Source organism: Lathyrus oleraceus, chromosome 7 (genome assembly GCF_024323335.1).
Source record: "Lathyrus oleraceus cultivar Zhongwan6 chromosome 7, CAAS_Psat_ZW6_1.0, whole genome shotgun sequence".
Lineage (NCBI taxonomy): Eukaryota > Viridiplantae > Streptophyta > Magnoliopsida > Fabales > Fabaceae > Lathyrus > Lathyrus oleraceus.
Window position 1 is genome coordinate 175505581 of NC_066585.1, and position 6000 is coordinate 175511580.

A 6000-nucleotide genomic window follows, 5' to 3' on the forward strand; every position below is an offset into this window, starting at 1 on the left:
TTCCATCCTACAACAGCACGAAGAAATATGTTAAATTGTATAGTATTTTTTCGAATATGCAAAATGTACTATGAAGCATAAACTAAAATATTTTGTAAAATCAAACCATTTGATTTTCATACCAATGATCAACGATATTCATTTGATATCAATCAAGTATCCTAACTAACAAAGTTTAACAACTATTTGTAGTAGTCGAATATGATGTATTCTTTTTTGTCATGTATTAAGATTTTCAAACCACTTATGCTCCTACCTTATGCGGACACAAATTAAGAAATTCATTTATAAAAATTTTGTATTGAAAACATTAATTAAAATTTTTAATTATATATATATATATATATATATATATATATATATATATATATATTATATATATATATATATATATATATATATATATATATATATATATATATATATATATATATATAACTTGGGCCAAGAGAGTCCTGATTAGCATTACCCTTATTTAAAAGCAACATGCTCCTTATAATAAGGTTTGTAACGAAGAATAATATTGTTAGCGGGGTAGAAAAATGTTGTGAAAATTTCTAAATAAATCTGTAGCCCAATCGAATAAAAGTTCCCGACTTAAATCTTTTTATACCAGAGTCATCACCATCGATGTCTTTCTCTTTTCGGAATCAACACCAACAATGTTTTGGCACTCAATGGAATTCGGAGACTGAGACAAACTTTGGTCTTGACTTCTTCCCATTAAATCTACTCTCATTGTCCATCTTCAATTCAACAAACTTAGTGATTGTCATATTCAAACAAGATCAATTTGTTTCTCATAAGCTTCAACAAATGTAACCAATACATGAACCCTTAATACACAAATCTATAGCAACAGGTATAAGATATAAGATATGTAAAAAAAAACTATTAAGACACAAATCTAAAAACTTATAAGTCATTCAAAACAAAGAAAATAGTGCATCTACATATTTACAATTCGTACAGACCAAAATCGCAAGAGCTTCAAAGAGAACACATTACTGACCAAAATCGTGAGAGTCTTAAAGAGAACACGATGCAGATAATTATTTAAAACCTTTCATACAGTTCTTCCTCTGTTACATATTCACCATAGTCCAAATCCTGATCTCCTTCCAGTTCATCATCCAAACCTTCTGTTTTTCCCATTAAACTCATTCCCTCAAGCTTTCCATTCTCAACAACATTCCATGGAAGCCACAAATCAACATTCTTCCCCAAATCCCTATCCCAATAATCTCCAACAACAACAGTCTTCAAATTCACTTTCCTAACCTTCCTCAACATCTTCGCAAATTCCCGATCATCCGAAACCAAAACCAACCAACCAACCTCTCCACTCATCATCTCCCTCTTCAACCATAATTCCGCCGCATTCCCCTTCTCACCGACCTTCACAACTTTAACGAAAACCCTGCGCGCCGCAACTCCGAACCCAAACCAAATTCAACCCTAGGTGCAACAACATTCCCCGCAGCTTCATTATAAGTATGGATTCTCCAAACGAACCAGACCTTCGACCGGCTCAACTTAATGGATTTCAATTTTTCCCTTAACTTCTTACGCTGGTACATATGAACTCTCTTGAAATGAATTTTGAGATCGAAAATTGATTTACATTCGTGACCGTAGACACGACAGGGAATCGAATTAGGGTTAGGGTTTTGGTTGGTATTCCATTGAGGGAGATTGAAGAAGGAGTGTCGTTTTGAGTAAGCGGAGATTGAAACGACGTCGCCGAAGCGTTCGGCGAGGGTTTTGAGAGAGAGTGCGGCGTCGTATGGAGGTCCACGTGGAGGTTTGTTGTCGAGGTCCCAGAGGATTATAACCTTTTTGTTAGGGACGTGTTTGGGGATTGGTGTATTGATTTTGATGGAGGATTGGAAACGGGGTTTTGAGCAGAGTTTGTGATTATTTGGGAAAAGAAGTGAAGAAGTTAAGTTGACAGAGTTTGCACTGTGGAAAAACAGAGAATGCATGCTTCTCTTCGTATCGACGAAGAAGAGTCACTTTTTTTTAATGCGATATGAGCTTCTTCTTTTTTTGTTACGGATGATAATTTGGGCTTGCTCGTGTGGATTGTGGCCCAATGGTGTGGAATTTTTCTAGGGAGTGGTTATTTGCACACCGTTTTATACATACTAGTAACAAACCCGAACTTTGAATTTATATTTTAAGACCGTTAATACATAGAGAACTACAAACATACACTAATTTAATCTTACAATTGTGATTCATTTATAAAAAGAAAAGTAACATAAATAAAACATATAATAGTACGTAATTATTATAAAACTCAAAAGATAACATGTCAACTTATCCAATAGTATCTCTTAAATTAAACTGTAAAACATTGAACATCATCAGTGAAACAATACAAAAGTTCATAACATCTTTTTCCATCCTACAACAGCACGAAGAAATAGGTTAAATTGTATAGTATTTTTTCGAATATGCAAAATGTACTATGAAGCATAAACTAAAATATTTTGTAAAATCAAACCATTTGAATTTCATACCAATGATCAACGATATTCATTTGATATCAATCAAGTATCCTAACTAACAAAGTTTAACAACTATTTGTAGTAGTCGAATATGATGTATTCTTTTTTGTCATGTATTAAGATTTCCAAACCACTTTTGCTCCTACCTTATGCGGACACAAATTAAGAAATTCATTTATAAAAATTTTGTATTGAAAAAATTAATTAAATTTTTTAATTATATATATATAACTTGGGCCAAGAGAATCCTGATTAGCATTACCCTTATTTAAAAGCAACATGCTCCTTATAATAAGGTTTGTAACGAAGAATAGTATTGTTAGCGGGGAAGAAAAATGTTGTGAAAATTTCTAAATAAATCAGTAGCCCAATCGAATAAAAGTTCCCGGCTTAAATCTTTTTATACCAGAGTCATCACCATCGATGTCTTTCTCTTTTCGGAATCAACACCAACAATGTTTTGGCACTTAATGGAATTCGGAGACTGAGACAAACTTTGGTCTTGACTTCTTCCCTTTAAATCTACTCTCATTGTCCATCTTCAATTCAACAAACTTAGTGATTGTCATATTCAAACAAGATCAATTTGTTTCTCATAAGCTTCAACAAATGTAACCAATACATGAACCCTTAATACACAAATCTATAGCAACAGGTATAAGATATAAGATATGTAAAAAAAAACTATTAAGACACAAATCTAAAAACTTATAAGTCATTCAAAACAAAGAAAATAGTGCATCTACATATTTACAATTCGTACAGACCAAAATCGCAAGAGCTTCAAAGAGAACACATTACTGACCAAAATCGTGAGAGTCTTAAAGAGAACACGATGCAGACAATTATTTAAAACCTTTCATACAGTTCTTCCTCTGTTACATATTCACCATAGTCCAAATCCTGATCTCCTTCCAGTTCATCATCCAAACCCTTTGTTTTTCCCATTAAACCCATTTCCTTAAGCTTTCCATTCTCAACAACATTCCAAGGAAGCCACAAATCAGCATTCTTCCCCAAATCCCTATCCCAATAATCTCCAACAACAACAGTCTTCAAATTCACTTCCCTAACCTTCCTCAACATCTCCGCAAATTCCCGATCATCCGAAACCAAAACCAACCAACCAACCTCTCCACTCATCATCTCCCTCTTCAACCACAATTCCACCGCATTCCCTTTCTCACCGACCTTCTCAACTTTAACGAAAACCCCTGCGCGCCGCAACTCCGAACCCAAACCAAATCCAACCCTAGGTGCAACAACATTCCCCGCAGCTTCATTATAAGTATGGATTCTCCGAACGAACCAGACCTTCGACCGGTTCAACTTAATGGATTTCAATTTTCCCTTAACTTCTTACGCTGGTACAGATGAACTCTCTTGAAATGAATTTTGAGATCGAAAATTGATTTACATTCGTGACCGCAGACACGACAGGGAATCGAATTAGGGTTAGGGTTTTGGTTGGTATTCCATTGAGGGAGATTGAAGAAGGAGTGTCGTTTTGTGTAAGCGGAGATTGAAACGACGTCGCCGAAGCGTTCAGCGAGGGTTTTGAGAGAGAGTGCGGCATCATATGGAGGTCCACGTGGAGGTTTGTTGTCGAGGTCCCAGAGGATTATAACCTTTTTGTTAGGGACGTGTTTGGGTATTGGTGTATTGATTTTGATGGAGGATTGGAAACGGGGTTTTGAGCAGAGTTTGTGATTATTTGGGAAAAGAAGTGAAGAAGTTAAGTTGACAGAGTTTGCGCTGTGGAAAAACAGAGAATGCATGCTTCTCTTCGTATCGACGAAGAAGAATCGCTTTTTTTTAATGCGATAGGAGCTTTTTTTTGTTACGGATGATAATTTGGGCTTGCTCGTGTGGATTGTGGCCCAATGGTATGGAATTTTTCTAGGGAGTGGTTATTTGCACACCGTTTTATACATACTTGTAACAAACCCGAACTTTGAATTTATATTTTAAGACCGTTAATACATAGAGAACTACAAACATACACTAATATAATCTTACAATTGTGATTCATTTATAAAAAGAAAAGTAACATAAATAAAACATATAATAGTACGTAATTATTATAAAACTCAAAAGATAACATGTCAACTTATCCAATACTATCTCTTAAATTAAACTGTAAAACATTGAACATCATCATTGAAACAATACTAAAGTTCATAACATCTTTTTCCATCCTACAACAGCACGAAGAAATATGTTAAATTGTATAGTATTTTTTCGAATATGCAAAATGTACTATGAAGCATAAACTAAAATATTTTATAAAATCAAACCATTTGATTTTCATACCAATGATCAACGATATTCATTTGATATCAATCAAGTATCCTAACTAACAAAGTTTAACAACTATTTGTAGTGGTCGAATATGATGTATTCTTTTTTGTCATGTATTAAGATTTTCAAACCACTTTTGCTCCTACCTTATGCGGACACAAATTAAGAAATTCATTTATAAAAAATTTGTATTGAAAAAATTAATTAAATTTTTTAATTATATATATATATATATATATATATATATATATATATATATATATATATATATATATATATATATATATATATATATATATATATATATATATATATATATATATATATATATATATATAACTTGGGCCAAGAGAATCCTGATTAGCATTACCCTTATTTAAAAGCAACATGCTCCTTATAATAAGGTTTGTAACGAAGAATAGTGTTGTTAGCGGGGTAGAAAAATGTTGTGAAAATTTCTAAATAAATCAGTAGCCCAATCGAATAAAAGTTCCCGGCTTAAATCTTTTTATACCAGAGTCATCACCATCGATGTCTTTCTCTTTTCGGAATAAACACCAACAATGTTTTGGCACTCAATGGAATTCGGAGACTGAGACAAACTTTGGTCTTGACTTCTTCCCCTTAAATCTACTCTCATTGTCCATCTTCTATTCAACAAACTTAGTAATTGTCATATTCAAACAAGATCAATTTGTTTCTCATAAGCTTCAACAAATGTAACCAATACATGAACCCTTAATACACAAATCTATAGCAACAGGTATAAGATATAAGATATGTAAAAAAAACTATTAAGACACAAATCTAAAAACTTATAAGTCATTCAAAACAAAGAAAATAGTGCATCTACATATTTACAATTCGTACAGACCAAAATCACAAGAGCTTCAAAGAGAACACATTACTGACCAAAATCGTGAGAGTCTTAAAGAGAACACGATGCAAACGATTATTTAAAACCTTTCATACAGTTCTTTGTTGAGTGTAATTTTAAGTGTCGGGTTTTTGTTATCGTCTCCACAGGGATTGTGAGATATCACCGCCTTTCGACAGTTGTTTTAACTCTTAGCTTAAGGTAACAATGGTTTTTGGTTTTAGTCACAGTATCTTGCATAAAAGTGTGATAAAATGCGGTAAAAGATTTAGTTTTAATATTTGAGAAATATTGCCAAAGTTAGGGTTC